This window comes from Leopardus geoffroyi, chromosome C3 (genome assembly GCF_018350155.1).
Source record: "Leopardus geoffroyi isolate Oge1 chromosome C3, O.geoffroyi_Oge1_pat1.0, whole genome shotgun sequence".
Taxonomy (NCBI): domain Eukaryota; kingdom Metazoa; phylum Chordata; class Mammalia; order Carnivora; family Felidae; genus Leopardus; species Leopardus geoffroyi.
Genome location: NC_059338.1, coordinates 104,986,327 through 104,999,607, shown reverse-complemented (window position 1 = coordinate 104,999,607; position 13,281 = coordinate 104,986,327).

Below are 13,281 nucleotides of genomic sequence, written 5' to 3'. Positions count from 1 at the left end.
AAGCTCAAGGGCTCGTTCTCCTAGGCACATGTGTCGTGTTTCTGTGTAGGGTGTTCCTTCCCCAGCATGCCCCTGTCCGTGGGTCGTGGACTACACCAGTTTCTCTCTACAGCCTTGTTTGTGCGTCATGTAACTGTTGCACCTTGCGGTGGAATGCATTAACTGGAGAGGGTATCTCTGTTTTATATAGAAACAATGTCTCACTTCTGGGGGAGAAAGGAATGAGGGGCGTATATGATCTGCGCCTCCCTGGCACAATCTGGATTTCACGAAAAGGTAGTGATCAGAAGTTAAACCGTGTTACTGGAAATTCACCTGCAGTTTTTTCCTGTGTGTATGATACAAGAACTGATTCTCACTATTCTCTTAACATAACACTTTCTATTGCAAAGTTTGTGTCAATAAAGTCATCAATTTCAAACATATAGACGATACAGAGAGTCTTTACTGGAACCTTCAATTTATATTTAGAGCTATTTAGATTTTTTCTTCTTTGATACAAAGGTCATATATATATATATATATATATATATATATGATCTCTGTGAACCCTTCATAAAGCTTTATGAAGTAGGTAAGGAGAACTCTATTCTCTAGTTTACAGTTCTTAAAGTATTTATAGTCACTTAACTAGTAAGCCATGCAGAAAGGATTCAAGGGAGGGAAGTCTGCCTGCAAACCCAGTGGTTCTTCCAACACGTGGGGTGGTGTCTTTCCTGCCAACAAGGTCTGACGTGCCTGGGAGACCGAGCTATTCTGAAGGGAATCATCACTGAGCCTGAGAGGAAGTGAAGCCCCAGTCTGAGAGGGTAGCAGCAGTGACCGAAGAGGGCTGGAGAGGGCTTGGGGAATTCGGATCTAACTCGGGCTTCCTTATCCCTCCAGAGAGGGTGACCCTGACCTAGTGTGAGAGAGCACTTTCAGTGAAGGTCAGAAAGAAGAGAGACCTCACGATCGAGAGGAGATTGGAATTGCAGCCATCAGAAGAGCTAAGACCTCAAGGTGAGAGAAGCCATGGCAGCCAAGGACCTCCCTGATCTGCCCAGGCCCCACGCACTCCTTGGGAGCACAGGCCAAGGACTGTATCTCCTCACCCTTTCCCGCTGCCAACTCCACAGTGCCCCCCCTCCCCCCAGGCCACCTGAACACACTCCTGTCTGGATTCCCTGTCCAAGCCCTGTTTATGACCCTCACCACCCCCACTCGCCGACTAGCCCAGCCTGCCACAGAAATGTATCACATCCGTATTTGTTCCCCTAAGCAGGGTTCACAAAACCACCAGGGTTCACAAAACCTCTCCGCTGAACCAAACGGCAGACATGCTTCATTTGTCTGTCATGGTGTTAAAACCCGAGGATTTCAAAGAAAAGGCCAGCTCTGGCGGAGACTCGTTGAGAACTCCAATATCCATTCTCCCCTTCTTTCTTAGCTGGCCACATGTCTACTCAGAAGAAAGATGATACTTTCCGGCCTCCTTTGCAGCGAGGAGTAGCTGTATGATTTAGTTCTGGCCAATGAAATGAAATAATAGGCCACGAAGCTTCCGGGGAATCTTATAAAAGAATGGTCAGGTTCTTTCTTTTCTCCTTTTCCTTCCTGCTCCCTGGAATGAGGAGTAATGGCTGGAGCCACAGCAGGGCACTGGGTCATGAGGGAACCTTGGAAATGGAAACCATGCTGAGCGGGGCAGTGAATTAGAAGTTTAGGTCCCTCGTTCCACTGACCCTCCGTGAATCCAGGACTACACATCCCAGACCTCTTTTTTGTGAGAGAGAAATACACGTCTACCTCACTTAGGCTATTCTTTCAGGTCAGTACTCCCAGCCGAACCCAATTCTAGCTGATACAGAAACTTTCCATCTTCTTTTGAAAGCTCGGGAGATGTGACGCCCCTGGGCTCTTGTTGCCACTCAGACACAGTTGGCTGGAGCTGATAAGGCCGCATTAGTCGAAGTTATGGGGGTCTCTAGATGGTCATGGCCCCCGCCACTCATTGTGGCTTACACACAGTTTACAGCCTCCAGATTGGCGGTACCTGCCTGAGCCCTTTGGCATTTGCAACCCCTGCGCCAGATTGTGTTCTCGTGTTCTTTTCAGGAGTCGTCAAAATACAGAAGGTCCTTTTCCCTATCCCACCAGTCTGGGAAGCCAGTCTCATGAGAAATTTCTGAGGAGGCAAGTTACAAATGTGACTTCATATTTAAAGTTGTGTATTCACTCACCCTTTGGTTTCCTCCCTGTGTATTTATCAAGAAGCTTCGAGATGTCAGAAGTTGTGGTACAGTGAGGAATAAGACAGACCTGGCCCCTGCCCGATGGAGCTGACATTCTAGTAAAGGAAGCAGACAGTAAAAACAAACTAAGAGAAATAAATTATCGCAATAATTGAAGATGGTGATGACTGCTCCGAGAACATTAACAGGAGAATGGACTGGAAGAAGGCCAGAATGCAAGCAGGAGACCACTTAAGAGATTCCTGCAGTGGCCCTGGTGGGGAGACGTTAGTGGCAAGGAAAGGGGAGTGATTGTGAAGATGGACAGAAGTTCTATTTTGGAAATGGAAACATAAAGATTTACTGATGGAATGGGTGCAGGAAATGAAGAGAAGAGAGAAATCAGGATGATTCTTTTTTTTTTTTAATTTTTTTTTTTTCAACGTTTTTTTTATTTATTTTTGGGACAGAGAGAGAGACAGAGCATGAACGGGGGAAGGGCAGAGAGAGAGGGAGACACAGAATCGGAAACAGGCTCCAGGCTCTGAGCGTCAGCCCAGAGCCCGATGCGGGGCTCGAACTCACGGACCGCGAGATCGTGACCTGGCTGAAGTCGGACGCTCAACCGACTGCGCCACCCAGGCGCCCCGAAATCAGGATGATTCTTAAGTTTCTGGTTTGTTCAACATGGTTCTTGGTAAGACAGGGTACGACAGGGTGAGAGAAATGTTGTTACTGTTTGCCCCACCCGGGCTCTCTTTCCCAGTTTCTCATGCAGTGAACTCCTAAACTATTTCAGCAGTATTTATGTCTCCTTAAATCACTTCAGATTGTGAGGCGCCTGAGTGGCTCAGTCAGTTCAGCATCCAACTCTTGGTTTTGGCTCAGGTCATGATCTCATACTTTTGTGAGTTTGAGCCCCACATCGGACTCCATGCTGACAGGGCAGAGCCTGCTTGGGATTCTCTGTCTCTCTCTCTCTCTCTGTCTCTCTCTCTGTCTCTCTCTCTGCCCCTCCTCTACTCACACTGTCTCTGTCTCTCTCAAAATAAATAAGCAAATAAACTAAAAAACAATTTCTTTAGATTGTTCTCCCAAACCATCCCCCATGGAAGACCATAAAAACCAATATCAGAAGGAATGTATCCTTAATTCTCTAGGAAAAGGGAACTGTCAGAAGACCCAGACATGATCAGGCAATGGATCACCCAGATTTTTTTTTTTAACGTTTATTTATTTTTGAGAGATGAGAGAAACCAAACACAAGCAGGGAAGGGGCAGAGAGAGAGGGAGACACAGAATCTGAAACAGGCTCCAGGCTCTGAGCTGTCAGCACAGAGACCGACATGGGGCTCGAACCCACGAACCGCAAGATCATGACCTGAGCCGAAGTCAGTTGCTCAACCGACAGAGCCACCCAGGCGCCCATCACCCAGATTTTTTAACCCAGCAGAGAGCTATGTCTGGGCACTTCCTGCCAGGCTGAGCTTGGCAGTTTTAGTTTCTTAGCCAGGACTTTTCCAGGTAGAACTCCATTTTATTTAAAAAAAAAAATTTTTTTTTTTTGTAACATTTATTAATTTTTGAGAGACAGAGAGAGACAGAGCACAAGCAGGGGTGGGGCAGAGAGAGAGGGAGACACAGAATCCAAAGCAGGCTCCAGGCTCTGTGAGCTGTCAGCACAGATCCCAACGCAGGGCTGGAACTCACAGACTGTGAGATCGTGACCTGGGCCAAAGTCAGAGGCTTGACCGACTGAGCCACGGAGGTGCCCCAAGAACTCCACTTTAAAAGAAAAAAAAAAAAAAATGGATGCATAACATTGCCCCTTCTGCTCCGAATAACCTTTTTCGTCACTTTGCTGTGTGCCGGGGAGATAGCCCCAAATTTTTGTTTGCCTTTTTATTTTACTCCATTATCCACAGACGCTGTCCTTCTGTTCTAATAGATAAACCAGCCATGGGATGGCCTCTGAATCAAGGGGTGGCAGCCAGACAGCCAGGCAAAACAGAGAACCCGGGCCTCCGGTGCAGGAGGCAGCCCTTACCCTGGCATTTTACAACTGCGTACCCAGGAGTCACTTCCCTTCAGTGGGAATAACAGCATCTTTGGGAGGGTCCGTTGTGAGGATTAAGTGAGACCGCAAATGTAGATAATGTGGCGGCGTCTGTCACATAATGATAATTACAGCCCCGGGCCAGGTACGGCGCTGGGTGCCTCGCACTCTCTCTGATCAGTGAAGCAATCCTGCCGGTGAGCCTTGCAGCCCCGCTTGAAGAGGCAGAGACGTGAAGGCGGGTTGCCACAGCTAGCGGACAGCGGAGCTGGGACGTGAACCCATGTCTGCCTGTCTGTGGAAACCGCGCCCCGTCCACCGCACCATGAATGTGAGTGTGAATTTCCTCCCTGTCACAATGGATGGCAAGTGACTTCACAGCCCTTTTCATAGCATCGGTGTCTCAGCGCTTCCAAGCTGTTGGCGCTAACGCCAGGATCGATGATAGCACCCTAGCTGCAAATCTGTGAAATTTCACCTTTGTTTCTTTTAGCTTTCTCTCCCTTTTTTTTTTTCAACAGCAACAAAGGCAATGGCCATCTTCTGAATTCTGCTATAATGTTAAAATTCCTTTCAAGGTAATATTAATACATTTGGGGGATCTTTCTAAAATGTATTGCAAACCTAAGTGTTATAGATCTACCATAGTAAGCACTCCTGCTTTGTGCCAGAATAGGAAAATTATGGCCTCAGATAGCGGGGTCCTCCAGGAGAAAGGACATGCCATGCAGACAGTAGCACCGGGCCACAGTGGCTGCTCAACCGCTGCTTATGGAAAGCAACGAAATGGAATCGAATTTTTTTCTAGTTAAAAAAAAATTAGCAGGTGGAACGAATTATTAGGGTTGCTTAGCACGGGTGGCTTGCAGTAAGGCTGCACATTGGAGTCACCTGGAGAGCTTCAAAAACTATGTATGCCCAGGTCCGGGCCCTGGAGATTCTGGTTTAATTGGTCTAGGGTGCAACCTGGATGGGAAGAGTTTCCAGGGGTGCCTGGATGGCGCGGTCGATTAAGTGTCTGACTCGTGATCTCAGCTCAGGTCATGATCTCATAGTTTGTGAGTTCAAGCCCCGTATCAGGCTCTGCACTGATGGTGTGGAGGTTGCTTGGGATTCTCTGTCTCCCTCTCTCTCTCTGTCCCTCCCCTGCTTGTGTGGGCACGCTCTCTCTCTCTCTCAAAATAAATAAGTAAACTTAAAAAACATGGCGCTAATAGTATCCCATGGGAGCAGGGGGATTTAGTAAGAATGTATCTGTAAAGCACTTAGCACTGGTGTCCAGCATATGAAGATAAACACAAGGTTGTTAATTACTGTTGCACCGTGATACAACCTTGAAATTCCCAGGACATGGGCAAGGTCTGGCATATAACACTCCGCTCAAGGAGGCACCTGGGCAGCTTCCGACCTAGGCCCAGGTCATGATCTCACGGCTCATGAATTGGAGCCCCACATGGGGCTTTCTGCTGACAGCTTGGAGCCTGGAGCCTGCTTCGGATTCATTCTCTCTCTCTCTCTCTCTCTCTCTCTCTCTCTCTCTCTCTCTCTCTCTCTTCCCGACCCTCCCCTGCTCACACACTCTCTCTCCCTTTCAAAAATAAACACTAAAAAAATGTTTTTAATAACAAAAAATTAAAAATAAAACTCAGATCAAGGGTAAATATGCTAGAGAGCCGGGTCCTTATTTTTTAAGGAGGTTGTATCTTCTAATTCACCACAAAAGCACCTTCTTTCAAGATAAGCACTTCTTACTGTAAAGGAGATTTCAAAATGGAGCCTAGCTGTGGGAGTCCCTTTCAAGTAGGGCCACGAGGCCACAAGGGGCAGGAGGAATGTATGGACCTCCTCAGCAGAGAAACTGTGAACTTTTTGCCAGCTGCCAGCCCTCGGCCAGGACCTAACTCCCTCCTCACCATGACACCTGAGTCATTCACATTCCTCGCTCTGCAAAGAACCAACATGCTCTGACAAGTTTCATTTCCTCATTTGCGTATTAGCCCAACCGATCCCACTTTCCTTCGTTTCAATCCTTGTTTCCGTAGGGGACCAAAAAGAGATCTGCCCTCATGACCTCTGTCTTTCTAACTCTGCCCCCTCTTTGTCTTCCTCAGAACTGAAGTCCTATTTCTCCCCGAAGCTGGGTCTCCTGAATTGCAATTCTAACTACCCAGATAAGTGCCCATTTACTTAAATTTTCAGGGAATTCCTTGTTGGTCATTGTTATTCAATACAAAAATATGCCTTGGGCACCCTGGGAAGACGAGAGCCGCCACCCTCAGGAAATCTTCAAGGGAGCACATGCTCCGTTCTGGGCAGAAGCACTGACTCACAATAATGCAGAAGAAGAAAACTTGCTTCCTTGGTTTTTAGGCTATGGAGCCTTGGTGTTTCCCTTTAAAGCTCTATTTGCATGGTTAAATTGGCAAGTTCTAGTTAAATTGGTAACTAGCAAGGGAGACATGATTTTAGGCGTAAAGGAGTCCCTCGTGAGGAGCTGTCTGGCAGCGGGCTGGGATTTTCACAGATTTCTTTTGCACCGATAGATTGTCCGGAACCAGGAGCCAAACGTGCAATGCCCTTCTTCTGGGAAGGGAGAACGCTCAGCTCCAGCGTGTATGACCAAGTGACTGAGAGTAGGCTCATTTGGTTCTCCTCGTCTGTTTCTTGCTGGCTGTCAAAACCAGGGAAAAACCAAGTAACTATGTATATTCCAAAATATCATCTATGTGGACACAGGAAAATAATTTTTTTTAAAGATCCTTCTAAAATAGCTTTATTTGAAATCCCTGAAAGACAAAGAATAGTGACAATTCACCTACTAATTCTTGAGTAAAATCGAGGCTAATTTTTTTTAACTTTATTTATTTATTATTATTTTTTTTCAACGTTTATTTATTTTTGGGACAGAGAGAGACAGACCATGAACGGGGGAAGGGCAGAGAGAGAGGGAGACACAGAATCGGAAACAGGCTCCAGGCTCTGAGCCATCAGCCCAGAGCCTGACGCGGGGCTCGAACTCACGGACCGCGAGATCGTGACCTGAGCTGAAGTCGGACGCTTAACCGACTGCACCACCCAGGCGCCCCATTAACTTTATTTATTTTTTAAAATATAATTTATCGTCAAATTGGTTTCCATACAACACCCAGTGCTCATCCCAATAAGTGCCCTCCTCTCTGCCCATCACCCACTTTGAGGCTAATTTTTGAGACACAGAAAAGCCTCTGGACAAAGAAGACAGAGTGGAGGAGATTCGGGTAACCCTACACTTGCTGCTGTAGCCTTGATCACATTTTACAGACTCCAAAGGCCTGGAATTCAGACAGACCCTGGCTTAGCTCCAAGCTGGGCTGCTTGTCAGTGGAAGGTAGGACTGCTCGCGGGATGTGATCACAATATGGCTTTATTTTTGCCTCTGTCTCTTAAACATGTATCCTAAAAGGGAAGGTTTTCCCCTGCCGCCTACAGCAGCCCTGAGGTTTTTCTGGGCATTCTTAGGTAACAGAAAGCCCTACACTTGCGGAAAGTCCAAACATGGTCTCAATTCAGAAATCAGAGTGGCAAGTCCCAGGAAAGATCATCCCTCCCTCGTGCCTGCAGAGAGGAGCGGCAGACCTGCCTCAGGGCAGAAGTCCAGGTTAGCTTCTGTCCCTTATTTGCTCATCTCCTCTCCCCTCCATTCTGGAGTTTGCCAAAGGATGAGGGGAAGGGAATCGAGAGTTCTTATTTCCCGGTTAGAGGCTTGCTTCCGGCCCTCAAGTTCTTCTAATACTTAAAGCTCTTATTATTTGCTTCTTTGGTGTTTTTGTTTTGTTTTACTTTGTTTCTCTGGGGATTTTCTGTGTTCTCATAGACTCCCTTGCTGGGTCTCTCCAGCTGTACCTCCTGGGCTTGGGGGCCATGCTATCGTTCCCGCCCTGTCCTGATTGGGGGGGGTCCACTCCATACAGTCTCACTGTATGGAAGCCCTTCTCCCTGCCAAGCTGTCCTCCCGGGCAGGGGTCCACATGGCTCGGGCCCAGCTCTTGCTGTCCTGGGCAGCATCGGCCTGGGCACAGGGTGGGTGGTCAGAGCAGGCCTGTGTAGGGGGGACATTTCAGCCAAGACCGGAGTGACTAGAAGGAGCCAGCTGCACAAAACTGCCATCCGGGCAGACAGGAGTCCGGGCCTAGTGACAAAGGAGTGCGAAGTCTCTGCAGCTGGGGATCGGGAAAGGCCAGTGTGGCTGGACCCGAGGGAGAGAGGGGTGAGGGGCGGGGTGAGATGGGACAGCAAAGCAGAGGCTGGATCCAGAGGGCCTCCTGGGCCGTAGCAAGGAGCTGGGGTTTTATTCTTATAAGGTCCTCTGGCTACTGTTTGGAGAAGTAGATGTATTGGGGATACATTTTAGAGGTTGAGCTCACAGAACTTGCTTTTTGGCCTAGAATCGAGACAGAGGACACGTAAGGAAATCAAAGATGATTCCTAGGTTTTTGGCTCAAGCAATTGGCTGACTGGTGGTGTCATTTACTAAGAGAAGCTATGGAAGAAACCTGGGGAGAACAGGTTTGGGGAGAAACTCAAGAGTCCTGTTTGAGCCTCGAGGGTGTCTTCGGGCTACTGGACGGTGAAGGTGCTGAGTAGGCGGTTGGAAATTCAAGTGTGTAGCTTGAGGGTGAGAGGGGATGGTCAGACCTGGAGATACAAAATTTGGAGTCATTGGATCCAATATGTGGGGGGTTTTTTCATACCACCACGCACGTCTTCGACACCAGTTGGGCATCCCACAAACCAATTCTGACGCTATCCACCTGAAGAATTCAGGTAAAGTCAGTCCCACAAGACTGCCCCCCCCCCACTTCAGATGCTAATCAAGAGTCCAGGTTGTCACCTGTGCTATGTAGACCAGAGGTTCCCTTGACCCAGTCCTTGGGTTCCATTCACTTGCTAGAACAGCTCACAGAACTCAGGGAAACATCTTACTATATTACTGGCTTATTACAAAAGAACAGCAACCAGGAAGATCCAGGTGGAAGAAATCCATAGGTCAAGGTATGGGGAAAAGGCAGAGAGCCCCCATGCCTCTTCAAGTGTGCCACTCTCCCCAAATCTCCACATTTTTACCAACCTGGAAGCTCCCTAAACCTGTCCTTTGGGTTCTTATGGAGGGTTCATTACGTAGGCATGATCCGTTAAAGGATTGGCCATTGGTGATTGAACTCAATCTCCAGCTCCTCACCCTTCCCAGAGGTAGGGGTGAGGGGTATGGAGGTGAGACTCCAACCCTCTGATCACGTGGTTGGTTTCTCTGGCAACCAGCCCCCATTTTTTTTTTTTAATTTTTTTTTTAATGGTTTTTTTTTTTTATTTATTTTTGAGACAGAGAGAGACAGAGCATGAACGGGGGAGGGGCAGAGAGAGAGGGAGACACAGAATCGGAAGCAGGCTCCAGGCTCTGAGCCATCAGCCCAGAGCCCGACGCGGGGCTCGAACTCACGGACCGCGAGATCGTGACCTGGCTGAAGTCGGACGCTTAACCGACTGCCAGGCGCCCCAACCAGCCCCCATTTTTAAGCTACCTAAGGACTTTCCAAAAGTCACCTCATGAACATAACCAAAGACACCTTTAGGACTTGCAGCACTTAAATTCCAAGGGTTTTAGGAGCTTTGTACAGAAACCAAATGTACAGTTCATATTATAAATCACAATATCACCTGATATTTAAATTCATGGGACTGAATGAACTCCCCTCAGGGAAAATGTAAAAAGAGAAGCCCTTCCTCTCGTTTTACGGATGAGAAAACTCTGCTCAGAAAAGCTGTGTTCCAGGTTTTCACAACCAATCAGTAATAGAATCGGGATTAGGATCTAAGTCTAATTTCCGGATAGGGTGATACTGAAGGATTCTGGGATGTGAGACTCTCCCTGATAAAACCATGGAAGTCCCAGGCAACCCAGGAGAGCTTGATCACCCTATTGCTAGACCAATGATCTTCTGGCCATTTTCTCCTTTGGCAACAGCAGTTGAGACAGAAGTGGTTGTGGTCAGTGACTTTGTTTATGCTTGTCTTCGAAGGAAGATTGTTTCCAGTCTGTTCCATTTTTGTTCTATGTCAACGAAATACTACGCTCATTTTGCAGGAGTTTTAGCTTTTCCTGAGAGGAAATTACGAGTGGTAATTACCATGTTTTCCTGTTCCTCCTGGAATAATCAGAGCAGGAAAGAGACTCTTTCTGAATGGTACCGTGCGATTAAGCCTCCGGACAATTTGGAAATGTAAGCTGGTGGGAAAGGCATGGGACAAATAAAGTTTCCCAGAGCTCAGCCTCTTCCCCAACTCAGCCACTCCTGACTCTTCTGCTTATGTTTTGGTCACGTCCTTTCTCTCCTATCCTTTGCCTTTATCTTTCCCTTCCTAATGCCACTTGCGAGCTTTGTAAATGTGTCCTCATCAATGTGCCTTGCAGCTCACAGTCAGTGGCCCTCCTATCCACCAAACTGCTCAAAACAGAAACTCTGGAGTCACCTTTGACTCTCCCCTCCCCCTCTGTAAAGGAACCGTGTCTCAAACACTTGGCAACTGTCTCTCCCGCCTGTCTTTTCCACCCGTTCCTGCCAGCCACCAACCTCGCCCGAGCCACCACGCCTCTTGGATTTCTGCAGACCTCTCCTTACCTCTCTGCCTCCCAGTTTACCCCTTGAATCCAGACTCCACAACTGCTGACAAAATTCCCTTTCTAAAATGCAAATCTGATCATAGCACTCACTCCCCTCAAGGTCCAGACTCAGTAAGACTGGCTTACTGAATATTTGCTTCAAAATCTGGCTCCGTCTACCATCTTTGGTCAGTTTCTATGTTCAGATTAGCAAAACCTTTTTGCATCTTCTCTGGGAAAATAGGAGACCATCTTATGTTTGAGATCACACTGTGTGGGGCAGGGATTCACTGCAGGAATGTAAAGGAAACGGCAGTCATTTCCTCTCGGCTGGCTTCCCTGGCTTCGGTCCCCCTCCCTCCAGCCCAGCCTACCCTGCTGAACAGCAGATCTTCCGAAGCAATGGCTCCGGTGTGGTGGGAATGTCAAGGGACCTCTGTAGATTTCCTTGCCTGCCACTCGGCAATCTGGGCAAGTCATTTAATCTGTCTGAAACTCACCTGCCTAATCTGTAAAATGAAGACACTCAACCAACCTTAATTACAGTAGTCTTCCCTTATCTGTGGTTTCACTTTCCACCAGTTCAGTTATCCACAGTCAGCTGCGGTCTGGAAGCAGATAATCCTTTAGACAAACCCTCAGAACGTTAGTAGGAGCCTAACGCTAAGTCACAGTGCCTGAGCCATTTGTCATTCCGCCCGTTCCTGCCAGCCACCAACCTCGCCCGAGCCATGAATTCACATGAATTCATCTCATCATGGGGGCATTTTACCATCTCACATCATCACAAGGAGGACGGTGAGTTGTACAGTAGGTATTCTGAGAGGGAGACCACGTTCATATAACTTTTATTACAGGATATTATTATAGTTATTCTATTTTCTCCTTATTGTTAATTTCTTACCGTACCTAATTTATAAATTAAACACCTCATAGGTACATATGTATAGGAAAAACCCTAGTGTATATAGGGTTCGTACTTTCCACGGTGTCAGGCATCCATTGGGGGTTTGGGAACATATCCCCCAGGGATAAGGGGAAACTACTATAAATCTAAAACTTCTCTGCTCTAAATTTTTAGGACCTCTCATTGCCTGACTCAAGAACCAATTTTCAGAGGCGCCTGGGTGGCTCAGTCGGTTGGGGATCCGACTTTGGCTCAGGTCATGATCTGACAGTTTGTGAGTTTGGGCCCACGTTGGACTCTGTGCTGACAGCTCAGAGCCTGGAGCCTGGTTTGCGTTCTGTGTCTCCCTCTCTATCTCTGCCCTTCCCCTGCTCTCTCTCTCTCTCTCAAAAATAGATAAACATTAAAAAAAAAAAAAAAAAGGAAACAATTTTTCAGTCTGGCTAGCTTTCAAAGCCTTCCTTGTCTTTGCAGCTCTAACCGACTTGCACATATTTTGTGCTTCAAACCAGGCTACTTGCAGCCCTCTGAACGCCCGTCTCACATTCTGCCTTTGGCTCAAACTTCCCCTGGAGCATCTTCTCTCCACTGCTGTTGGAATCTTACTCATCTTCCGAGGTTCACTTCCAGTGATAACTCATTCTTCAATGAAGATTTCTTAATCCTCTTAACCAAATGTAATCACTCTTTCCCCTGAATGCCCCAGCATGCTCTCTCTAGCTTCTGGCACGCTTTATCCTTGTTATAGATGTTCTTATGCTTGACTATAAAGTGATTAGGATACTTCACTTTCTTGTAAGGGCCTCGGCTCCTTAGGAGATACTGTGTCGAGCATTCCATATGCTCAGCAAATGTTTATTCGCTTGAAAGCACTCATGGGACGTAGGCATTAGCAAAGTCCATGGCCTAAATGCTTACTGAGGAACTCATGAATTCATTTGTCATCTATCAAGCATTTACTGAGTGCTTTTAAGTCCTGTGGGTATAGAGAGAATTTTAAACAGAGATCCAACTCTGCATGATCTCATAGCCTAATCAGACAGCTAAAATATAATATGATAGACACATAATAAGAAATCAGATGATAAATAAACACAAGTATAAAGACTTTGTTATTGCTGACTATAATGTTATTGCTGACTATAATGAAACTCCTTAAAAGATTCTATTTTAGTCTTTGTAAAATCCTAACATTTAGATATATAAACCCAGCCATAGTAGCTGAGAAAAAGGAGCAAAGAATTAGTACTTCCGAATGCCTACTAAGTGCTATGCAGTGTATAGACATTCTCTCATTGTCAGAGATATTGCAGGATATTATTAGCATCTCCGTTTTATAGACGAGGAAACTTATTTTAAGATTTGTTGTGCAACTTGGGGAAGGTTGTACAATTAGAAGTTCTTAAGCCGGTTTTTAAACCCAGGACTCTCTGATATCAGCTGGCCTGTGCTATTACTTTCTAGGCAA